The following is a 26,721-nucleotide window of genomic DNA, read 5'->3' on the forward strand; positions in this document are numbered from 1 at the left end:
CATAGAGGGCAGCTTGGGGGACATACCATAGATAGCATTGCCTTCATGGACTCTTGGCATGCACAGAGATGGTAATTTTAGACAGTGAGCCAAACAGGTTTACTCCCTTCCTAAGCATGCATAAGCATATTGAGGCTTTTGTCTCTATCAAAGCACAGGATGAGCGATATTGTAAATACATGTTCCCCCAGGGCTGGGAGCCCTATCTGCAAGAAAGTATGCAAGAAAGTTGTACTACCTCAAAGGATCTTATCCTACAAGAACATTATTCACGTCTTGCCAGGGAAGGAACTGATTTATATACTGCCTGATATGGCCAGAAAAACACTCCTGATAAATCAATGCCTTTATCTCGATTTGAAATGTAGCCAACATCCCAACATGGCCTCCTCATCTTTATTTCTCATCTGCTTTTTTTAGGAACACCAGTCTCCTCTCCTTTCATGTGGCAAATGCTGATGGCTATCACTCTAGAGTCAACACACGAGGCAGCTGGGACTCACCCCAACAGCTGAGAGCTCAGACATGTTGGGAGGGAGGTAGAGAACCAGCTTCCTCTCCCATATAGCTTTTCTTCCCACTGCTGCAGAAAGTTTCATTAAGCAAATTTCTAACTACTCTAAGTATTTACACTTCCCAGAATCTGATCCACCAACTGGCTACTTAACTGTGTTGCAGCCCCTTAAACCAACTGGTCTAGAACTGAGGCAGCCATGATTTTGAGGGCAGGGTAATATAATCTGTCTGTTTTTAATGGTGTTGGGATTGTTGATTGGGTACTCCCTAGTGGGAATTTAGTAGTGTTCTTCTGTTTGTTTCAGGGTGGTTGTCATTTTTTGTTTTGTTTGTTAGTTTTCATATGGTCCTTTTTGTGTCTTTTTTTTTTTTTTTTTTTTTTTACAAAGTGTAAGGTTTTGATTTACTACAGCTGATCTTTTATCTCTGTAACCTGCACATCACTAGTGGGACTACAGATGAAAATGAGCTTTTAGCTATATCTGGTACAATACATGCATTGTGCATTCTTCCTCCTAAATAAACAATAAAATAAATCACACCATATCGTTCCTCAGCAACGGGACCTGTCCTCAGCAATGAGAAGGTATGTGAGCAGTAAGGGGTTTTTTCAGGTTCGACTGGAGAAAAAAAAAAAAATCAAAATTTATTGTAAAACTGCAATTAGAGTTGCGGGATCTCAAAGAAATCAAAGATAACTCGGAAAGTTCACCAAAGAAGTATAAGGTGTACAGATGGGTTGGGATTAGGTCTCCGACTTTTTAAGCAATCTGCCTTGTGGGTTTGTAGAATAACTTTAAAAAGACAACAGGGAGTATTAAGGTGACAGTATGCCTTAAACAAAAGTGCTTGTTGGAACACTGATGCTGTAGATACCTGGTGTGGGTTTTGATATATAGTTCAGTGTCAGTTTTTAACCGTTGATAGCAACACTAGACAGATGTACAGTATGGTAAGCGATCTGGCCATAACATGCTATAATTATATTCCCCACAGTAACTGTGTTTACATTGACGGTGGGCTATGCATCAGGTAACAGTGTACTTACAGTGTAGCTGCTGAGCTACTGGGGCTCTTTTTTCATTCTTCACACAACTATTTCTGTCACTTTGTGTATAATAGAGTGCAACACCAAGAATCCCAGTTGTACTGTTAATAACGTCTCACCCCTCTCTGTGACCGTTTGGCACAGCTATAAACACTTTTGCATTTAGATGCCGTCTGACGACACTTTGTTTGAAACAGTTTGTTTCAAGCATAACCCGCCTAAAAGAAAACCTGGAGCAGAATGGAGTTAATTTTTAATTAGTGGATTCTGTGCTAGGACAGAAACCAACAAATAAAGCAACCAGGGTGTTGAACTCAGTGAATGGCACATTGGAGATGATGTGGAAGTTGTTGTCAACCACTGCAGATAATCCTGGTAAGTTTGTTTGCTTACCTGCTGTTGGATAACTGTCCTTCCGCTACATTAAGGGTGTACTGATTCATGTGAACACTATTCAGTTACAAAGAAAAGGAAATGGCTGCCAGTTAGTATACAGGTTCACTGGTTTTCACCACACAGCTCTGGTCACTGTGTTGGTTAAGAAGCCTGACATTCAGTGAGAGCAGTGTCATTCTGACGACACACTGACCTCCACTCTACCATGAACTAGCAGTACTTTGGCCCAACTACTCTGCCCAGAAAAGCAGATTTAGTTTGACACAAGACTGGGAGCTCACTATAGGTCCTCCACCCAACAGCTCCTCTGTACCCATGTTCCCAGCAGATAAGTGGCCATTATTCATTCTGTGTTGAACATTAACTGGATTAATTCTGCACGGGTTGAGGGGTGAAATTGTATTTGTCCAAAAGGAGGGAAATGGCAAGGAAATGAGGAGAGTAGCCAGCTTGGCTGAAATTCTAATTAGCTTGAGGGTTCGTTAGCACACCAACTCAACTCTTGCTGCAGAGACCTTGCTGATACAGAGGCCTGGGTAAGCCATTAAGCCACAGAGGGGAAAATAGAGGGAGACAGCGAGAAAGGAAAAGAGAGAAAGGGGGAAGAAAGAAAGAGTATGGACACTTAGCTTCACGCATAAAGGCCCAGGGCAATGAGGTGACCTTGTGGAGTGACTCCTCAAGGGGACTGGAGCTATTTTTTGCCCCTCCTGGCCCACTTACACAAGGGCTCTTCAGCAGAGAGGAAAAACACACTCCAAGCCTTTCACCTTCGTCTATCCATTAGAACATCCATCTCCACTGTAGACACCACTCTCCAAGGCGACGCAGCTCAATTTCCAGAGTGCTGTGCCCAACAACGGCGGTTTGTCCATGAGCTTTTCTCAGCCGATTCTGATTCAAAACATAACTAGGTCATGCTCAGGTTTGAAGAAAAAAAAAAAGCAAGAGGGAGGAAAAGTTGTAGGAAGTAAAGAAATACTGTAGTGGACACAGTGGAATATGAGGAATGGCAAACAAGAGACAAAGAAAAATTTGTTTTGACATTATTATTATTCCTCTGTCCGTGCCTTGGAAATATAGAGACATTTGGGAGAGGAGATCTAGCTTTCAGAGTGCTCAACCTTCCCATCTGCTGCTGAAAAGTAATCTCCTTGAAAAATGTTGTGAAGTAATACACAGAAATCTCTAATTTCTCTTGCAGCAACACATACAGCCACAGCTCTGATGCAGAATGATCTTGTGGCTTCATGAATGAACCACCCACCTGCCAACCTCCCACATTCAGCACCCTGCAGCCATTTCTCTGACTCAACTCTCTCATTCAGCCTCCACTGATGTTCCTCTTCCTCACCTTGTCATCATGACCCACATGAGTGGTGTGTGGGTGTCAATACTGATTTGCTGACTCTCTTCATCTCTCTCTCTAGGTTTTTGTTTCATTCACTACATCGCTCCATCAACTAAACCTCTTCTGACTTTTATTTCTGGTGCTCTCTCTGTAACAAATCACCTTGCAGCCCTCGCCCGTGGCACAATCACATGCTGACTGACCAGATGTTCCATCATTAATAATGAATATTAGCATACTCATTAGCTGGACCACAATTGCGTGATGGCAGCCGCAGTCTTGATATATGATCTTACCACTTATTTTCAGAAGGCTGCATTAAAGCCAAGCCAACACTAAACAGTATGTGGAGTTTGAGGGTTTGTACGCATTGTTCTTTATAAAGATGGTGGAAACCACTATATCCAGTTGGGGTGAAAAAGTGCAGCAAAAGAAACACATATTGAAAGTGTATTTGACTGGTAAGCCTCTGGAGCAGGCGTGTGTGCTCAGTAGGTGTTTGGTATTTCTATGAATTTTAAATCTAGAGATAACATGCGATAAAAGTAAAGGAAAAGAAAACAGAGTTCTGTTAGGTACGAGCAGAAAAACATGGGATTGAAGAGTGAAATAGAAGGTGAGGAATGAGGAGACTGCAAAAAGTCTTTGCCCTAGCGACCCAAACATAGTCTGTATTTGCAAAAAATATTCCATGCCAAGGGGGTGGTTTGAACTCCACTTTCTCCAGAGCTCTCCCGTAATGGTTTCAGCTCGAACCTTTAATAAATAAACCCCAACACTCAGCTATGCCACGTTTAAATATTTAACTTTAGAGGACTTGTGGGTAGAGCAGCGACAGACAGGATCAGTCCATCAAACAGAGTTTGGCCTGAGGGCGTTTGAGCCACTCTGGAGCAAACTAGAAAAATGTACATGAACAGGGCGCTGTGCTTATGTAAAACCGCACCATAACTTTGGTTTGCAATTTCTTATCAACATAATTCAACTGGATGGAAAAAAATTGAATTCTTTCAACACACTAACTGGATGCCTGAGTTTTCCCATCATGAAACCAGTCTGTGTTTATGTGTGTGGCTTTGGGTAAAATAATTAATGACAACAAAAATATAACAAAATAAATAAAACATGAGTCATAATAGTCTATTATGAATATACCTTCAGGTTCAATTTGCCCTGTTTATACTGGACCTACAGACTGACTACAAGTGGCAAAGTGTTTGTGGTGGGATGAGCAGCACTGACATTGTTCAAAGCATTTGAGTCTTTCCATCAAGAACATTTAATTAGCTACTGAAACTTGAAGGGCGATTATGCGTCATATCAATGCACACACACTTATAGACTGATCTATGACCACAGACACATGCATACCCTTACAGAACACTCACACTGAGTCTGTTAAATTAACCAGTACAAGCAATGGGGAGGGTGTGGATACAGGGCTTGTAAAGTTTGAAAAAGTATTATTTATTAAGAGTTAAACACTCGGCTAATCTGCTTCATCAGGATGGATCTGGTATGGTTGGACAGTGGCCTGGAAACATGAGAAAATAACACAACTTTATCAGATTTTGAACAGATTGAAATGTTTCTAAAACCTTTCTGGTGCACAAAAGTACGTGACATCACGTTTTCCCAGCTGAGCCCCGCACACTTCAAAATAGTGAGAAGAGCACAGACAAAAACACAGAAATCTCCTGTGTGGAAAAACAAAACAAAAGTGTTGGTGGAAAATGTTGTGTTCATGTAGGACCACTTTGCTTATAGTAATACGCTGATTAAGAAAGTAGGTTTTCAGGGCCTTTAAATTTTCATTATTTCATTAAAATGCTGCCTTACTGTACTGCTTTTGTGTCCTCACAGGTGGCCTCATAGTGAAAAGAGTCACGTACATTGACAGATACCCAAAAATGCTCAAAGCTATTTGGAACTGGGAAGGTGGGGGGCAGCCTTTCCTCCATCTAGTTCAAATTGCCCCTTCTCACTAAAATAATCCGGCTCAGAGCGTTTCAATAGATATACATCTCATGGGGCGACTGTGTTTGTATACAGTAGTGTATTGGATAAAGGAAGCTAATGAGTTGTAGGAGAAAGAAAGAGATAATCTGGATGAGGTCATGTGGTAGTCTAAATAATGAACAGATGAATCTGGAAGAAGAAAGGAGATTACACTCAAATCTGATTCAGACTAAGCAAAAAAACTGAGTCACTTAAGCTAATAGACTAATAAAACCACAGAGAACATATTCTGAGAGAAGATACTTCAAGGGTCGCTTTTGATCTAATAGCAGTGTTTCATCTTGAAATAATTCCTCACTGTCAGGTTTAGGCAATTTAATTTCCCCCCTATTTCATCTTCTTACACTGTTTACCCTAACAAAAGGAGGATGGATGATGAGCAGATCTCACACACACACACACACACACACACACCATGTCCATGTCAATAAGGCCACCACAGTAATGATGGGAATTACAGATCTTTGAAGGGAGCCGGATCTCATGGCTCCGTTCTTTTCTGAGAGCCGGCTCTTTCGGCTCCCAAACGGCTCTTCATTTTAGTTCCACTTCGGCTGGTCACTGCCCAAGTTACATTCTTATTTGTTGCAAGAAATAAATATATAAGATTCTTCATCTGCAATACATTGAAATTTTCTGTCATATTGATGTTAAAAAGTGGGATATGTCAAGAATAACTATCCTAGTTGTATAACACCCTACTGATGAAATAGTATGGTTAATAAATAATTACACAACTCTATACAGACACATACAGTATATTTCAATTTAACTTCTATGATTGTGAAAACTTGCTGTGTTTCATCACGAGCCGATAAAGACTGTGAACCCGAGGCTTTCTTGACTGATTGCTGCTGAGAGCTGAGACTGTTGGCAGCAAACACACACACACACACACACAAGGACAGACAAGGCTGCGGAGAAGGCACAGGAATGAGTCACACTGAGCGCTCCACACACACACACACACACGCAAGGACAAATCCAATTAAACAACTTTTATCAAACCAAGGTCAAACTTTCAAAGTGAACATATCTCAGAGCAAAGGCAGACCTTCAATCCATCACTTTTCACGTCTTTTAAAGTGTACTGTAGGCTTGTTTTGAATACCAGGTCTGAGTAAACGTCTTCACAAGGTAGTCACATCGAAGTCTCTATCCATCTGTAGCTTTTTCTTCATCCACTTCATTTCCCACTTAGTGCTGCTCCCCTACGTTCTCCATTTAAAGCATGGCCCATTAGGAAGCAGTGAGAGAGAGCAGTGCCCTGAGAGAAACTAAATCACCCTGGCCCGCTGCTGTTTGCACCAGACCCGGCCCGCTGCTTGAGCCGCTGTTTATTTGAACTGTGAACCTCTGTGTGAGGTGTGTGTGAAAGGAAAACTGTACGAGTGTGTGTGAGTGAGTGAGAGAGTGAGAGAGAGAGCGAGCGAGCAAGCATGTGTACTGCGGAGGGGAGAGGGAGGGAACGGTTCCACACAAAACCCAGTGTCTCGCCCTCAGATTTCTTTCACACCTCTCTTAACACGCTTTTCACAGCATATTTATTCGCCCTGCGGGCTCCTGGCACTCCTCGGGTTCTCCAGGCCACAGACGGGCCTCTGTGCTGCACCACTCAGGCACAAGGAGGCCGAAAACAGACCTGTTACACCCCCCGTGGAGCTCCAGACACAATAATGTCCCTCTGCTGACCCACATATGACATCACAGCCTGGTTCTCACACGTATGCTCACACACATGATCACACAGAAAACATACACTTCTGCTACGTAGCATGCACACACATATGTGAGCAAGAAAGCATGCATTTGTATGCTTATTTTGTATGTACGGAACTCTACACACACACACACACACAAACTGAGAAACAGTAAGGTTAGTGTGCGATTGGTTAAAAGTGTCCAAGGCAAGAGCAAAGGATAAGAACACTTGAGCATCAATGAAGCCACTGTTTAAAAGGCGCAGACTGACTGGAATATGAAAGGCTGCCAAGTACGGAGACATGAGAACAAGGACGCGCACTGAGGAGACCTACACATACACATGAAATACGAACACATAATATACACAAACATATTGACACATGTGCACAGAGAGCTGGGCTTATCTAAGTGCAGGCTGAATGCACTGAAAGACTCTGCATTTGGTATTTTTTTTGAAGAGACAAGCTGTTGCTCTTTCAGCTCCATTTATGTGTGGGTGGCTCTAAATTAGCAGCACCGGCGTCACTGGCCATAAACACGCCATTCATTCTTACGATCAAACTGACAATAAAAGACGATATAACATCACTTTTTTTTCTCCATCAGATTGAGTGACATGCGTGAGCCACGACATGTAGAAGACCACAGGAGAAGAGAGAAAAAGTAGCCACCAAAGCCTGGTTTGAATGAAAAGAATGACAAATAAGTGATCATCAGCATTAGTTCCCTTAAGAATATCCACACACGCTCAAGAATGACCAAACCCAAAGACCCTGTAAATCACTGACTTGAAGCTATTTCACGGACAAAAAGAAAAAACTACTTGCGCTGCTTCCTGAAGCGTGGAACAGCTAATCACTGTGTATCATCCTTCTCGCCTCTGTTGCTGGGATCCACATGTCTCCACATAAACACACATTTTGGCCAGACAGAAACATACAGAGAGACAGTGCAAACACAAGATGCTGTACAGTCACGCAGGGGGGCATGTGTGTGCCAAAAAGCACATGTACGACACAATCCCTCACACACAAAACCACGCACACAATCATATCAGTGTCTTTACAAGCTACTGTTTTCTCTAAAATTCATGCAAACCCATCAGCTATGGGTAGCACAACAGAGAGTGGCATACTAATCTGTAAAAAAGGCACTGTCGATATCCTCCATGTCTAATCACATCACAGCACTGCAGCTCAAGTATGTTTGGAGCCTGTTCTGGCTCTTCTCTGGTATCTGGGGCAGCATACCAGCCAGCAGAGTATGCTCTGGACAGGAAAGGCTGCTCTGTGTGTGTGTGTGTGTGTGTGTGTGTGTGTGTGTGTGTGTCAACGTTTGTGCATCTGCATGCCAAGACTGTGCCAGCCACAAGACTGATGCTGTCGTCAGCATGAATCACATTCAGTCTGCTATTCCTTCCCTGCAGCACTCCAAGAGGTTAGCTGAGAGTGAAAGACGTCGAGAGAGAGAGAGAGAAAGACATCGAGAGAGAGAGATCATAAAAACAGATCATAAAAGTAACATCAATGGGCGATAGACCGAACAAGAGGGGAAAACATAAAAGGGAGTGTGAAAAGCAGGAGGGCTTGTGAGACAAAGCTTGAGAGGGAAACACAATGAGGAAGAGAAAAAAAAACACACACACATGACAGGGAGGGAGCACATGTTATCACCAAGCCCATCCATCTGCAGCCAAGCTACATGCCAATACATTCATGCATTCTCTGGATTTGACCTATGGATTTCACCCCGTATGTAAACCTTCCAATAGCATATGAGGAGGACACTGTTGATGGTCTGGTCTGATCCATCATAACACAAGGCTTTCATGACACAAGGCTGCTGCGATATTATCAGCCAATAAATGCGCAGAATTTCAAGACATTTACGACAGTCCCCTTTGTTGCCTGTGGTCATCAGTTACACCAGCAATTAAAATTTTGTGGAAAAATCTGTTAATTTCAGTGGAACGCTACAAACAGTAGATTCACTTGTGGGGGTGACATAAATTCGAGCCTTTCACGTTGAGTTCAGCTTTGGTGAACGTGCCATTGACCAAAAACAAACTTTGAGGTAACAGAGAGCCGGAGAGTCCGAAACAGAGTAAGCTATTGTAGTTCATTAGCTGTGTTGCGCAATCCACATTTATTTAACCTCCTCTGTCGGAGTATGAACTGCTCCACAAAAGAAACATGGCTTGTAGATGTTTATGATACAGGAGTTGATGGTACAATACACATCTGGAATAAACTTTTATTGTTCCATTAGCAACCGAGTTAACTAGCTTGATAACTGACAGTTAGCAAGCTAGCTAGCTCTGAGATACATGGGTTGCGTCTGACTGTTTTAAGGGCACTATACAGTGCATACATTTACACGCTCAGAATTCAGACACTCTAATAAAATGGCGGACAGTAAATATAGTGCACCATATAGTCAATAGGGAGTAATTTTGGATGCAGCCTGGCTGGCTAGCATGTTAGCGGATAGCTCATCAGCTACAGTAGTTGGTTCAATTGGTCTTGTGAGCAGTCCCTGTATACACTATGATCTGCCACTTTCTGGTGTGACCAGGCCTTAATCATCCTGAATCCTCAGTCAATATGGCCAATAGCGGGGTTCCAGCCTCGAAGCTGACCCCTTAACACAGAGACCTATAGTAAACCTGGCACTGATCTCTAATGATCATGAGCTATTTTGCATTTAGCAGCTGTGGCTAACCCTGCTTGTCCATCTCATCCTCCAAAGGCCACAGATCTTACCAACAGATCAGAGCACTGCTACCGTGCATCGTGAACTCTATTGATTACACATAAAAGTTTCTAAAATAAGTATTTCAATGGATCCTTTTGGGACAGACTTTCATTTTCTCAAACAATATCTGATCAATACAATGGATAAGTCAGCAGGTTTAATCCAGAATAATCACAAGATTCCCTGCATCTTAATTGGAAAATGAATAGATAGAAGCGTAGACATGAACAATAGGTTATAAAAATGTCTCCCATGTTGGGAAACGGATATGAGAGAGCACAATTTTTGATGACATAGCACAGATCTTGGGGTGCAGACAGCACAGCCTGAACAACACATGAACCCCACACATCTGGGACACATTTAGTACCCATGTGCAATGTATTACATATTTCTGGAAACGAAGCCACGCTCGAGTCTGTAATCTGTTGATGGGAGTTTATTCCTGTTGTTCATGGTTTCGTCTGTTGTGACTTCAGCATGGTAAGCAAAGATTTTCTGAGAGGAGCTGAAAGAGACTGACAGGGGTGACGGAGGAGGGGAGACGGAGAAGCTGGATAAAGAAAACAGAGGTTAAAGAGTAGAGAAAGTGAGATAAAGTGGAGAGAATTGAAAGACTACAAAACAAAAAAAAACTATCCAACAAAGTCCATGCAGGTCTTCCACAGCCAGAGTTTTCACACTCCCAGAATTCTCAGCTGCAAATGACTGTTTTAGAGCAGAGGGGTGAAATTTGTCACCCTCCTGGTCGGCAGGCTGGGTAAACTTTTAAGATCCTGTGTCGGCCTGCAAACTCTGATCATCAACTTGAGGAGCCCAGGCTAAGCTGGCAGAGATGTGGCTGCGACCTGCAGTGCACTGGTCTGACCTTCAACAGGAGAACAATGAGAGTTGAGGAAAGATGGTTAATAACTAGCGTTAGGCTCTAAAGGAATAGTTGGACACTCTGGGAAATACGCGTATTCACTATTTGACAAGCGTTAGATGAGCAAATCGATATCACTCTCATGTCTGTACGGTAAATATGAAGCTACCGCCAGGAGACGGTTAGCTTAGCTTAGTTCAAAGACTGGAAGCAGGTGGAAAGAGCTAGCTTGGTTCTGTCCAAAAGGTAATAACATCAGCCTACCAGCACCTCTAAAGCAGTTGTATCTTGTTTGTTTAATCTGTAGAGAAACTGAAGTATAGGGGGGTTACATGCTGGACTATTTCTTGGCTGAGAGCACTGACTTCCTAGAGTCACTGCTCCTTCCTGAACAGAGACATGCTTGCTGATTTCCCCTGCTTCAAGTCGTTATGCTAAGCTAAGTTAACCATCTCCCGGCTCTAGTTTCATATTTAACAGACACATGAGAGTCTCACCTAATTTTCTGCAAGAAAACGAATAAGCGTATTTCCCAAAATGTCAAGCTATTCCTTTAACTCAAAAAATGATTATACTGCACATTATTTATTAGGTATTTAAAAAAAAGCATTCCTTCATTTATTCCACTACCCTCAGAGCTCTAATACTACCATAATATGATATTACATTTCCATTACACCGCCTGGAGTACACAAACTGGAGATTATATCCACTCTTAGATTTAAACTTTAAGATAACTTTCCTTTTGTTGTGCTGTTGCATAGATAATCACAGAGACCATACAGAATAAATGCCAAGTAGTGGGAATGCTTCTTGTTTTATTTTATTTTTGTTGTTATTTTTCATCCATGTTAGATAAAAGTAAGAAAAATAATGAGCGCTTTGGACAAAAAACGGTGGTTTTGAACGATAATTCATTACTGTACCCGTCTCTTCTGGAAAAAAATTTCCTTGCAAAACATTACTGAGTACATTACAATTTAATACTGTTAATAATGAGCAAAAACAGTATGAATCCAAGACTGCCAGGTTCTACCACTGACCCAAAGCCACATTAAATCCTAACAGGCCGTACACAAACCAAAAAAGACATACGGACATGGCTTTAATAAACCTAGTTAACATGAAGCTTTAAGATGGCCCGCCCAGCCCCCCTCTAAACCTCAGAGCAAACCTCAGTCGGCCTCTGTTTAGAGTCAGCACCCTACTGGTGGCTCGCTACCGTGTCTACTTTCTAGGCAGAATGCTAAGCAGCCGAGCAGCGGTGAGGCTACTGGCCAAGCAGCCACTTGTTAGGTCTGTGGGGTTAGGCAGCCACATCTGGTCTGCCTGCACCCACTTAGAGCTCCACCATGGTCTGCTGTTCAGCCAAACCTCAGAGGTCAGGGACACAACCAGGGAACGGGTGTGTGTATTTCAGTGTGCGTATGTACAGTATGCGTCAGTGTGTGTGTATACCCCTAACCCTCCCATATATCCTACAGAAATAGGAATTGGATGTAAATTTGAAGCAGTTGTGCTCTGCCCTAAATAAATATAAGGTATTCATTCAAATGCCAGATTAAAGATTGCCACTTCTCTCTCTCTCTCTTTTTTGGAGGCCTGGGGCTTTATGTGGGCTGGGTTGAGGTAAAAAGGAGCAGGCAGGCATTGATGTAAAACCGGAGCTAAATTACTGAAACTCTGTTCATCAGGGTGAGGTATTACAGGTTCTGTCCTTGAGCTCTTTCACCTCGAACCACTTTGTCACAATGCAAATGCCAGCACCTGCTGTAATGAAAGACACCAGCAAGCAATAGCAATTCATATGACACACTCAAATGTGAAACTAGAAGTAGAAATAGAAAAGAGCCCATCATATGTGTAATAATATCCTGCTGCTTAAATCTGATGCTGGCTCTGATCATTGCTGATGGTAATTAGCGTGTGTGGTTGTGGGTGTGGTCTGCGTGATCAAGTGATTCACACATTATCTGGTCCTGTATGACTACGGTAAGAGCCTAAAAGATTACATCATAACGTAGATTTGGCTACCAATCAGCCATAATGTAGATTTGGCTACCAATCAGCACGTACAGAACTGTACGTGCTGATTGGCACGTATCTGAACTGCACTGTACTGGCATGTTACCATGTTCACCTTACCTGAGGTGGGCTAAAAAGAACAACATGGAAACAAATTGTGCAGAACATCAGGCTAAAGGCCACAATCACTTAAAAAGGATATTTTTAGAATGACAGGGACCAGAATTGGACAGATTGTGAACGATTATACCGAGTGGCAGGTGGTCACTAATGTGTCATATCTAGGCAGACATAAAATCTGGCATCACAAGATAAATAAGCAAAGTATGGCATGTGCTGAATTCAACCAAACAGTTAATAGGATGGATGCAAAATGGTGGCACTGAAGGACAATTCTTCAACAAGCAGCAGTGAAGAATGTGTTTGCCACAGCGGGGTAGCGGCTGGTAATAACATCTGTTCTGCTTTTTGTTTTTGTCTTTGAAGTGAGAGGCTGTGTGACCTAAAGAGCTCCAGGTGGTTGCATCTTTGTTTAGTGTGGAATGTGACATATTTGGGTTAAATAAGATGCTTGGAGGGGAGATATATTTGCCAGTGGATGAGCATGTTTGTGCCTGCAGGTGCACGTGAGAGAAATGGCCTTAGTGTGATTGTGAGTGGCTTTGTGATAATTGCAAGGGGAGAGAGAGATAGAAAGCACAGTCGAGATGAATAAAGGACACGACACAAGTCACATCCCCGTGGCTCCGTCTCAACATCTTTCATTACCCAAGACCACCCGCCTGCCGCACACATGCACAGGCACACACACGGATAAACATGTATACACACAAGTAGAGATAGAGAGAGCGAGGGAGAACATAATCGCTGAAAAATGGAGGAAGCTTTTCTATCACAAAACACTCCAGCGGCTCCAATGAGAGAAGCGACAAGTGTACTTCCAATATATCAACTTGTAGCCTTGTGTTCTGTGGGAATCTTGCAGGAGGTTTGAACAGTGTGTTGTGTTTGTTCCTTACAACATCGACTTTCTCTGCGGGGGCCATGATACACATGATTATATTTTTATGTGTGTGTGGTGTGTGGTGTGTGGGGAGGAGGAGAAGAACTTGGTGTGCCACATACCAGAGCATCTAACTGTATTATACAGATTAATTAATAGCCTGAATCTGTTCCCTATTATCTCTGTATGCTTGTAGATGGGGGTCTTCAGCCACATGCGGCGCTGTGTGGGGGGTGCGGTCTGCTCCAATTACATCAGAGCCAGGGCCACGAGGGATCATTTTAATGACCAAAAAAGTAAATATCCAACAAATATCTCAATGATGCCCTTATCGCCCGCAGCAACAACTTCTTGCAGATCAACAAAAATAAAAGTAAGTAAAACACTCACAAAAAACCCTTCTGGGGTGTTTTGTGAGAATGGGATGTAGTAGAAGTATGTGTGTGTATGACTATTGGGGGGGGGGGGGGTTCCAGAAAGCAACAAGTTGGAGGTCATTGTCCAACTTCAAAGGAACCAACCAAAACCCCTCTGACTTTATGTGCTGTTTTACGATGCAGAGGCAGACAGACACCGTTGAGTTTCTGGCAGTGTGTATGTTTCATGGCTATGGTCCCCTCTTGGTTGGGAGTGGGCACCGGCTTGGATGGAGAGATGGATGCATGGATGGATGGATGGGGGATGGGCGGAGGAGGAGGGGAAAACCAACTTTCTCCACTAACTAACATTGACCTGGAGCAAACAGTGGGGCCCTTTTTTTTTTTACTTCTGGGTGGGGGCTGGGGGTTAAAGGTAGTGACTACTTTTACACCTCGATGTCACCAGCATTCGTCTGCGTGTGTGTGTGTGTGTGTGTGTCTGTGTGTGTTTGTGTGTGAGAGACAGAGGTACAACTATAAAAGAACTTTGCAACCGTGACAAAGTGGAGACAGAAGGAGAAGGAAGAGGAAAGGGACAGGGCTGATAGAGAGGCAACATTATGAGTTTTATTTGAAAAAGACATCGGACAGTTTTGTCACACAGTAGTGGGCGTATAAAGATAAGAGCCTTCCAAAGCAAGGACTGGGGCTCTTATCTGCAGTGTGGGCTTTGTTAGAGACTGTGGGAACATTCAGGGGTGGTCTGAAAATCAGTGTTTTTCCAAAAGGGGGAAATCTGCCGTCTGAGATGTAATAATGGGGCTCACAGCGCAATGCAGAGGGCTACAGGTCACTGATAGGCTAGGCTGCAGGGAGCTAATTCATATAACAATTTTTCTAGCCTGCATACGTGGAAGACATTCATTAATTGGTTTAGTCATTCATTCAAAAATGTAAACACACACACGCGATCAGTATGTACAGAACAAATACCACCACATAGCAAACACAATGACCCAATCCTCCCCACACACACACGTTTGCATTTATATACTTGTGAGAAACCTCATTCACATAATGCATTCCCTTGCCTCTTACCTTAACCATCACAACTACATGCCTAACCCTAAGCCTAAACATAATTCTAACCGGAACCTTAAAACCAAGTCTGAACCCTCAAACAGCCCTTTGAAGGTCTGTCCAAAAGTGAGGACCGGCCAAAATGTCCTCACTTTCCAAAAATGTCCTCACACCCAAGATCTAAAACACAAACTGGTCCTCACAAAGAGAGATGTACAAGTACACACACACACACACACACACACACACACTCAAACCAAATGGATGTGTGTGTGTAAGTCATCCAAATATTACCCTTGACTTACTGACGATGATTTCAGTAAGGTTTGTGTGCATCTTTGTGTCTGTGTATAAGCATTCACATGTCCATTGTCTGCATGTGTGTAACTTTGCTGGACCATGCAGTATTGTAGCGAGGTCTGCGCTAAGCATTTATGAGCTAATTAAGGTCTGGCCAGGGCTGGAAAGCTGGTGATAAGGCCTGTCTCCAGCCCTCTCATTAATGTTACATGCTCCACTGGGGTCTCTCTCTCTTTCTCACACACACAGGAAAAGTCTGTCTTCCAAAACAGTGGCAGCACTATTCACTTATTATTAAGCAGGCTTCCAGACTGATTTCTCAGATTTTGCCATTTGGGAGCCTGACTGGGAATTCTTAATAAGTGATAGAAACTGAATAAGGAAATGGAAAGGAAGCGAGTATAGTGTAGCACCTGTATCACAGATAAGCTAATAACACTAGACTGGTGGCCAAATTCTGCAATGAGATAGCAATGTGGAGTGTGTTTTTCCCTATGTCTCTGTTCCTATATGGAGCAGTGGAAATGTGGAGATAAGGGCTGTGAGATAATTGCATTAAAAATGCAATTTTGAGTCATAACTCTTTGTAATCTCACAGGAGGTTACAGAGGCAATATTTCTATTAAAAAAGGTTTCACACACAAACACACGTCTTTCTACAGCTGCACCCACAAGCAACTTTCCCCATCTCTCTCTCTGTCAGTCTCTCCTCATCTTCCTTCCACTAAACTTTATAATTCCCTCTCTCCACCCCATTCTTCTGCTCCACATTCCTTTGTATTTGATCACTGCTGATGTTCATCTTTCACTCCCTCCTTCACAAATCAAACACAACCCAACGTGCAAACTTTCATTGTAAAAGAGACACAAAAATTCACTGTGACAACAGCACATGCTGTGTGTGTGTGTGTGTGTGTGTGTGTGTGTGTGTGTGTGTGTGTGTGTGTGTGTGTGTGTGTGTTTTCTCTGTGGAATTCCTTTCTGTATAGATATGGCAAAAACACAGCAGGAGGAGACACGGATCACAGACTGCTGGGAATTAATCTCTAAACCATTAGTGGACAAATTACGGAGAGACAGAAACAAAGATTGCAAGACAGAAAGAAGGAAAGAAATACAGAAGATGAGGATATGTGGCAGGGAAAAGAACAGCCTGAAGCAGTGGAGGAGAAACAAGTTACAGAGAGCAGTATGTAGGCTGGTTTGCTGGAAAGATGACTCGTTTGGAATCAAACCAATTTACAGGCTGTCTGTCTGTATGTATGAAGCTGAGCCAAAGTACACACACACACACACACACACACACACACACACACACACACACACACACACACACAGACCGGCATCACTCCAGTGACCTCCACCACCCTGAACATGATAAGCTAGGTCTGCCCAGCACCAGAAAGACAAAATTAGCTACTAGCTAACTAGCTAGTGAAGCTTTTGGCAGCCAGATTTCCCCCTCAGGAGTTGGAGGAGACCAAAACAGAGCTAAAAGCAGAAAGACTTCCATTCATGGGAAGACCAGAAACACGCCTCCAAATGAAAGCTAATTTGGTTCTGCATCTGCTGAATATGTTAATAGACAACTGCTAATATGTTTACTATATTAACTTATCAGAAATGGGTGATTGGTTGTGTCCGAATTTGACAAATTCTACTGAAATCAGCATATTCGAGACAAACGACTTGGTTAGGGAAAGATCACGGTTTGGGTTAACATAATTACTTGGTTAAGGATGGGGAATGACTGCAGTCTAGGTTAAAAGAAACGTCTGTAGGAAAGGGGAAGTGAACAGTGATCTCCTTTGTCAAAGTCCCGACGGACACCTGCCATATTTCCTAAGGCCGGTAGAGGTCTTTGTTACTTCAATGCAAGCATATGTCGTTATTGGGCATTTGCTGAAACAACTGATGCTGTCACATTCTAAACACATCAAGAGACACAGTTACATATATATACTGTACATAGGCAAGAAATCGGTTTTGTCCACCATAAATCTAGGGAGTGGGGGACTATTTATGTGTCACATCTAGGACACATTAGGAGGTAGTTATTCTAAGATGGGACATGCAGCAACAGACTCACCTGACCGCCACAGTCAGGTATTCACACTGTTAAGGCCTTTAATTCCAACATGGATATGTCTGGAGACAGAATTAGATTTCAGGTAAGGAATCACATGCACTTCAACATGTGCTGTTCATGCTGCATACAAAAGCACATTGTAGACACATGCACATGGATGGACACACTGTAGATGACAGTTTGGCTTAAAACATGAGCAAAAACAGAGACACTGTGGATAGTAAGAGAGAGCTCCATCGTCCCTGTCCTACTTTCCACCACAGTTCTCCTTCTCTCTCCCAGCTCCAGTCTTTTGGGAGGGATCAGTGAAAAACAGCCTGTCAGCAAAGTGTAGGCTACACTGTACATCCAGTGCTCTTTCCTCCTAATTCAAAGCTTCTCCTCTGCAACACCAATAATGGAGGGGAGCAGAAATCCACTTTTTACTGCAGATACCACTCCACAGGACTCACAGCCTGGCACAAAATAGACACTGAATCCACTAACATTTACATACGTACATATGTACATATCAGTATAGATTATTTTCAAGTCACAGATGAAGAATAAAACATTGCATCAACAGTTTCAACAGAAGTTAGCTTTTTCCAGAAAGGTGTGTATCATTATAGTAATATTGTAGGGGTGAATGAGAGGTTTCAACTGACATCTAGATAAAGGCGTTGCACAATCAAGGAGGCACGCAACCACACACAGAGACACTGGTAGAAAAAGACACTTCCTCCGAAATGCATCTACACTTTGTTTATATTAAACTATGTGCCGATATTTGTGGCTGAAATGCATCGTAAATGTGTTGCTTGCTTGCTGTGTGTTTCAGCTGAAAATATTTGCATGTAGTTTTAGATGCCAGGAGCCCTTAATTGTTTTACAATGTACGTACACAAAATTCCACACACACTCAGGTTATACAGGCATTCCTCACTTTCATCCCACGGAACCTGACTGACACTAGTGTTCGGATTTTTCTGTGGTTTGGCCTCGGCACTGTCAGCTGACATCTCGACCAGTGGCACGTCTGCAGTCCAGAGAATTGCCTCGGATCCTGCTGGCATATATATATATATATATATATATATATATATATATATATATATATATATATATATATATATATATATATATATGGCTATCTGCTGAGTTAACTTAATCTTGCTGAAGTTTCTTGTCTATACAGTAGGAGAAAATGTTCATGGTAAGTCTTTGTTGATCTGTTTGGTGTTGAACACATTGAGCATGTAGATACATGTATAGACATATGAAAGGGGGGAGGGGAGACACATTTACTGTTAGCCATTGTCTTCTCTGCACACTGAAGATGTACTGTTTGTGCACCAGTGACAAACTGGCAGGCTGATATTTCGGTGTACTGGTGACAGCAGCAGAAACCACAGGACAGCACGACTTGTTTACTGCAGAGGAGGAATTTACCATTTGTCTTGACTTCCATCACTCGCTGTGTGTGTGTGTGTGTGTGTGTGTGTGTGTGTGTGTGTGTGTGTGTGTGTGTGTGTGTGTGTGTCGAGAACCACAGTGTCTTGTGCATTACCAGCCTGTCATACTGAACAATAGGTTGTTTTACAAAACCCACACTCCTGCCACCTCTGGTCTGGGTGGAGAGACAGAAACAGACCGAAGGTAAAAATGTGTGCGTTAGTGTGTGTGTGTGTGTTTTCTCCTTGGCATGATTGAGCGGGTCTCGCGGCCGTGCCAAGGCTGCGGTTATTCTCCAGCCAGAGGCAGCGGCAGAGGAGCACAGATACTTCATTATGGCCTCATTCATCACCCCTGGGACAGCTTGGCACCGTTCTCAGTTCCCCTCCTTCTCCTCCCACCTCCCTCTAACCTCGTCCCTCGCTCCTCTCTACTTACACTACTGCACAGGTCCCTCGCTCAGCATCTCCTCTACCTCTTTCCCCTCATTGCACTTCTCCTCTGGTCAGATACTTCCCTCTCACTCTGCTGCTTGCTTGCTTCGCTCCACTGTTTCCCCGCTCTCACTTTACTTACCTTTTCTAAGCTTCACTCTGTACCCTCTCTCTCTTTTTTTAATTAACACTCTCTAATCCTCCATGTCCCTCTGTCTTGACCCATCCTCCCAGGCTTTCATTAACTCCCTCACTCCCTTTTCTCTCCCTCTTTCCATAAACTCACCTAATTTTTTATTCCAGTTACTCCTGCTCCTCCTCCTATAACGGATCTACAGCCTGGTCTGTTGAATTAACTAAGGTGTGGCGTCCCCTGCCCTCACACCTCCCTCTCTCACTCACTGGGCATGTATGTCAGCATAGGAAGATTTGGAGAACCACTGATGCATAATTGTGCACAATTGCACAAAAAGTGTGTTAAATTAATATTTTGGGAAATATGCTTTCTTGCAGAGAATTAGATGAGAAGGTCGATACCACTCTCATGTCAGTACATTAAGTATAGAGCTGGAGCCAGGAGGCGAACAGCCTAGCTTAGCATAAAGACTGAAAGAAGGGAGAAAAAGCTCTGTCCAAAGTTCAAAAATACACCTACCAGCAAAGGTACTTTCAGACAGCAAGTACAAATACGGTCGTTGGTCAACATCAAGTTTGATTGTACAGTCTGTGCCAATAAACACAAAACAGTGTTTATAATAGTAGTTAGTTAAACCTGCTGTATTAATGCATATTAATGCATACGATAAAAAGAATCGGATCGTTCGCGAACGCAACATCAATAGCGAGCAGCAACCGAGCACAGTAACTTCCCAGAGTCATGGCATAAAAAACACAAATAGGAGCCTACAACACAGAATCCGGTGCTTGGTCCTTTACAGTACTTTTCCTAACCCTATGAATCTGTACTGTGTATGTGTGTGTTTGGACCACACGAGTGGGGAGCCTACCTGCTGTCCCATATGGTTGGCATTCAGCCTAATTAAAGCTTTTGTTGCCCCGCAAACTGGGTGTATTACCATAAGTGCTCCCTGCAGTCCTGTATTTATGGCAACTTGGCATTATAAACAAGGATAAAAGGAGAGCACAGACAAGTCTGATTTCTCTGCACGTCGCCATAGAGACAGAGGAAAAGTTCCCAGGCAACACAGCAGCTAACCAGCAACACCAGCTTACATGCCCACATTATGACCGAAAATAGTGTCACTGTCATGTTAACTGCTTGGATTTCACCTTTAAACATCTTTTAATTGACCCCTGGTCACATGGACATATTTTTATGGGATGGAGAATCAAAAAGAAGTTAACACACTTTACGCCATTTAAATGTAGGCTACTCATATAACAAAAAAAAATCAAAATGTCAGAATCAAAAGACAGCAAAGCAACGTTCTTTGGGAAGATTAACTGATGTGCCTTTACCTATCACGCTCTGACCATCTATGACACTGATCAAGCTGACAGTTAGATAGTCCACAAAGTACTCCTCTCCAGCCTTTCCCACTCTCTATGCTTATCCAACATAGCAGTCATACCTCTGGGACTAGCTCAGGGTGACCCGAGCAGAAGACATATGAGACTGAAACATTAACACAAGACCCTGAGCTCACTGGCTGAGGTCAGTGCGAAGAAGCTGCCCCCACACAGCCTGAATAATGACCATGCTTTACCAGGCTTTCCAGGTGAGAACCATGTACAGTGAATGAAGATTGAAACCTTAATGAATTGGCAAACACAGAGGAAATGCTATCATCTTAGCTAAGAGCATGAAAAAGCATTACTCTTGCTGTAATTCTGCTCATAATTATCCTCCATCAGGACTTTAATGAACTGTGTGAGAGCTGGCACTTCCTCTGCTTGCTGTGAAACCAAAAATAGCTCTGTTTTGTGTGGCACATGCAGCAGATGGATCAAAAACAAAGAATTTCCACTGCCAAATTTTCCACCCATGAAACTTTTTCCACAGGCAGAGGTGGTGTGTCGGGCTGTTACTGGGCTCTGTGTTCTTGACCAAACATGACAGAAAAACAAGGGAGGTGTGGAACAAAATCAAATTAACTTTTTGCTAATGCTGCGGCTCAGCTGTGTGTCTCATTTTCTTATTAACCCAGGAGATGTAAGGCCGCTTCGCATCCCATGAAACTCCAATCCATCTCTTCATGTGTAATGAACGCTACTAGGGCCACTTTCACAACAATGTCAAGAGATGGTGAAAGGAGATAGGTGAAGAACAACATCTGGGGCCTCTTTGATCACAGATGACTCTATGTGGGAGAAAGAAAAAATGAAATAAGATGGAGCGAGTCTGAACATAATTCTCTCTTTGTGTATGTGTTATCAAGGACACAAATGAGTCAGAGTGACACAATCATCCACTGTTGAAAATATGGCATAGGCAAAAGCTCATTTCCTCCCTTGTCAGCAGAAAAGTTCATCTAGAGGATACCAAGGGCTCCAACTCTTTACCCAGTCACCTCGCACGGACACATCCGGCCTGTATCCCTTAAAAAACTGCTGCTATAAGGCCTTTTTTTTTTTTTTTTTTTGAACATTTTTGAATCCGGGTTGTGTTTACAAAAAATGTCTTCCATTGTGAACCTTGAACAAAGCGCTATTGTTGCATCCTTGTCTCGGCATGACAATGACTTGGTTTCCATGAGATTTTTATGGTAATTGATTCTCTGTAACCTAATCAAGGTTTTAGGCAGTAAACAGCAAGAAAATGAATACAGCGAGTTAAGTTGTGGTTGAAATGGAGGGAAATGGAGAACGCTGTTCTGGCTAGCTTAACTGACTACTGATGCTGCTACAGTAAGGAGTGTTGTTAGAGATGGGTGGTTTGGCTGCCACACGGCAAGAAGGTCACATTCTTGGTAGGCACCCCCCTCTTCTCCTTCTACAGTTTCATTTTCACTTCCTCCTCATTTTACCAATCTTTTATGGTTTCATGGATTCCGTCCTGGTCCATTTTTTCCCCCTCTCTCTCACTCTCTCCCACTCCCTTTTTCTTTATTCATCAGCCTCAATCCTCTTATTCCCAAGCGACTCTATATCTGTCTCCCTGCCTCTCCATCTTCCTTTCTCACACTCCTACCCCCTAATCACTCCCATCACTCTCGAGTGTGTGTGTGTGTGTGTGTGTGGGGGGTTGCAGGCTCTTGTGTTTGACGGACAGGTCTTGAGTGGAGACATCTCCCCATAGTCAACCTTATCACTGGCCAAGCTTGGCAGAGTTGAGTGGCAGCCTGCTTTTTCTGGCTGCACTTTTCGCCTCTGGTAGTCTCCAGAGCTCTGGAGGTGTGTGTGTGTGTGTGTGTGTGTGTGTGTGTGTGCGTGTGTGTGCGTGCGTGTTCTGACATATTTGAGAACAGGCCAGTCTGATAAAAACGTCTAAGTACACAGAGGACTATAATTGCAATCTGTTGTTTAATTCAAATTAGACCGGTGCTGATATGTTTTTTTAATTTGAAATGACCTTCTGATGTCATTCAGTCACTTCAGTGGGGCTGAAAGAGCTTTTGTTTCAGTTTAAGCACCCCCATGGAGTCCATCATAACTGTGACACAACCCAGTTACCCAATTTCCCTGTTATTTCATTCAAGTTTCATCCTGTCTGATCCCTCAGACGGACAGCTTGAGAGTTTACTTCTGGCTAAATGTCCCCAGACTTATGTTGTCTGGCACTGGATGGAGATGAAATACAGATTCTGTACTGTCCCACAATCCATAGTTAGAAAACAGTAAGGAAGGATGCAACAAAAAGGAAGAGAAGATGAGGAAAAGAAGCAGACAAAGTACGTGAGGGGACTCAGGTTTCTGTATCTTCTCCCCAAAGTCGTCTTCCAAATTTCCATGTAATCTCACAATAAATACAATCTTGTCTGTGGTCACCTTATAACCAAGATGTTTGAGGAACAAAAGCTTGACAATTGAAATCCAATTTTTATCCATGCTAGCTGCATGGCTCTAGAGATGGCAATGAAACCGTTAGTCGAGAGTCTTAGTCGACCACATTTTCATTAGTCTGTTAGTCGCAGGCAGAAAAAAAAACTAATACTAACAACCCTCAAACTCAATTTGGGAGCTGCGCCTTGTCACCTGGACAAAACTATCAGGGGACTGTTGCAACACATACCATTTCTCTTGTTATACAGGAGGTCACTTTCCGGCACACTGCTGCCATAACTGCTGCTAACTGTATAAATAATTAAATTAATATCATAAACGTGCAACAACTAGTCGACTGATGGCTTAAACTAACGACTACTAGTCGACTAGTAAAATCTTTAGTCGGGGGCAGCCCTAGTCGGTTAGTCAGTCCACCACTTTGGTCCAGACTGAAATATTTCAACAACTAGCCTATAGGATTTTGTACAGATATTCACTGCCCCAAGAGGATGAATCAAGCTGATTTTTGTGATCCCCTGACTTTTCAAAACTAATGACATTCCAATCAGCCTCAGCTATATTTTGTGTTTAGTGCCAATTAGCAAACGTTAGCATGCTAACACGCTAAACTAAGATGGTGAACATGGCAAACATTATGAGGCGACTAATCGCTTATCAAATCAATTGCCATACTCACACCCTGAGGAGCAACTAAAGATCCACTTGCACAACCTAATTTATTCAACCCTCTGCTTTCCACTCTCCTCCCTCCCTGACTCCAAACGGTCATCTTCCTTCTGCTTTAGTGAGCTCAGCAGATTTGAAGTCTTTCTTTACTCCGGAGAAACTTTTGAAGTGAGGGATGTTTGTCTTGAGGTCTGGAAGGAAGTGGTAATAGGATGAGAGGGCAGGTCTGTCAACAAATCAATTTTATCTTGTAATTCCACTGATGATATGATTTTCCTACACACACAAAATACTCAACATGTTCCCTAGCAACATATTTAAATCAGTCAACGCAACAGACTTTTTTTTTTTTTTTTTTTTATATAGGTGTAGTCGCTCTGGGTGGGTGCTCACAGCCCAGGTGCAGAGACACTGCGAGCTGCATGGGGCTCAGGAAGAGCAGGAAGCTGCAGGACTTGCTGTGCTCTAAATCCAAGCCTCTTTTTCCTCTCCTTGTTAGTCTTCTTTTACCAGCCTCTCACACAAGGGTGCCATCAACAGAGCTGGCAGCATGTCTGTGTGGAATGCACTCTGGCAATTTACGAACACACTCACACGGTCAATAAAGACTGCTGAGCCAGCGCTGGATCTCACACATGTAAACTGTACTTTAACTTGTCACATCGGACTTGGTTTGAGGCAGAACACACACCGGAGGCTTTAGGGAAAAGAGCTCTCGGTTTGTCTGGTGGTGAAACTTGTGGCACTGACATATATAGGCATGTGCTGATACAGTCACACACAGACACAGAGCCAAGCACACCCCCCTGGCACATGCATACCCAAACACATGGAACCACATATAGTATACAGAGTTTGGGAGACAATAGTCTGGACGCTGCCTGGACCTAGCAGCCTAATATAAGTGTCAGGGTTAAAAATAAAAAGGGGAAGGTATGTCGCACAGCTGTGAGATGCTGGGAGATTTGTGTGCTGTCAGCCCACTTAAATCACAACAGCTGAGATGACAAGGCACTGCCTCTCAACTGCCTTTTCCTCTTCTCCCTTCTGTCGTTCACTTGCTTTTTATTCCATAATTTCTCTTTCCCCTTCTTTCTCCCCCTGACACGTTTTCACACTTCCATCTTTTTTCCCCTTGTCTAAAGATAATGCCACCCACTCCTGACAACTGTGCTGGCAGCCCAACAAAGCAGCACCCGAGGGAACGGAAAAACAAGATTCAAGTGACGCTTTTACTCAGTTGTCACCAGTCAGTCGTAATTCACTGTAAAAATCACAGTGACTGATTTGCACACTAACTTGCAGGCACAGTCGCTTAAAATTACTCACACCAGTGAAAGTACAGATACAACCAGGCACGAAAAACACACGCACCATAGATTGTCATGGTATGCATGCCCTCCCAAAATTAAAACACCATAACATTCCAAAATGTCTAAATCGTCAAGATAAGCCCTTAAGAAAACTAAACCAATCACTGAGCGGATTAGCTATCCAGAACGGAGGTGTCAAAATGCCGAATTTACACTACCCAGGGGAAAAGTCTTGACTTCCTGCCAAAGACAACTCTTCTCTACCAATCAGCACCTCAGAAGCCAGCACGAACAAATCAGCAGCTGAATGAAAAGGATGAAAATGTTTAAAAGTTACTCACCGCTTCCCGCTTCCCCCCTGGCTGTGCTGGGAATGAGGTGGAGGGGGGAAGAAACACACTAAACGACAGGAGGATCTCAGAGGGGGCAGAGAGAGCAGCAGCAGTGCGGCAGCCTGAAGCAAACACTTTCAACGGCTCCCCCTAATTGAAAAAATCTGTTTTCATCTCTCTCAGATCAGCGAGTGCGAGAGAGGAGAGGGAAAAGAAATAATTGCCTTGAGCTGAGGAGATGAGGAGGAGAAGAGCAGTCCTGCTTGCAGACGGTCAGCAGGGTGAGAGCGGTGAGTGTGAGTAAAAGACCAAAAGGAAGTGAGAGAACCACAGAGTTTTTCAACTGACGAATGCAATCAGGGGTGACCACCAAGCTGGTTGCTGAGAGGGCAAACAGTCCACAATATTAACCCCTCCCACTGCCTGCCAACAGCAGTCAGCATTTTTGCTAAGCCCCTTCCCCACATGCACTTAACCCATAAATGTTCTGGCAGTTTTCTGCGCTGACATCATGTGGGAACAGCAAGCAGAATCAACTCTCCACGTAAGAAGGTTTACAGCAACTTGCAGAATCAGGACCAAGCAAGATTTCCACAAATATTAGACCACAAATTCTGGTGCAAACATTGCTGGGTAAAACACACAGTTAGTTGATAAATTCATATGTATCACGAGAGCAAGCAATCACAAGAGATGCAGAAGGTTCAGACGAAGTAGCAGGAAGCTGACATCCAAGACTCGAGAGTTCTGTGATATGACGATAAGTACAGCAAGACAAAATATAGAAGGCATTGTAGAGATTTTACTACACTTCATTCTACAGAAGTAATGACCCCTTTCATTTGACAACTCAAAGTCCACTAACTAGCTTCTCTGGAGCTTTTAACATGGTCCTCATCCTTGAATGGAGTTTGCTTTGTTGTCATCGAGATTAACCTGTTGACATGCAAGCTCAGTAGCTGATATGATTTCATCCATAACACTTTATGACTTCTGGTCTGTGTTGGCTGAAAAGTTAAGCATTAAATTTCATTTTTGACCTTGGAAATAGCAGTTTGACAAACCAA

General features: G+C 43.1%; 1 protein-coding gene across 3 annotated transcripts in view; it reads right to left on the reverse strand.

The window, feature by feature from the left end:
• prickle2b (prickle homolog 2b) overlaps positions 1-26,721 on the reverse strand; it is a 90,281-nt gene that overhangs the window by 26,290 nt on the left and 37,270 nt on the right. The window contains exon 1 of one of the 3 annotated variants that reach the window (XM_044170537.1): positions 25,664-25,953. The exons of the other annotated variants lie outside the window; for them this stretch is intronic. The gene's annotated coding sequence lies outside the window, so the exon portion shown is untranslated. Of the gene's footprint in view, positions 1-25,663; positions 25,954-26,721 lie in introns of those variants that run through there. 3 annotated transcript variants of the gene reach the window in all.

The sequence above is a fragment of the Siniperca chuatsi genome, linkage group LG2, assembly GCF_020085105.1.
Source record: "Siniperca chuatsi isolate FFG_IHB_CAS linkage group LG2, ASM2008510v1, whole genome shotgun sequence".
Lineage (NCBI taxonomy): Eukaryota > Metazoa > Chordata > Actinopteri > Centrarchiformes > Sinipercidae > Siniperca > Siniperca chuatsi.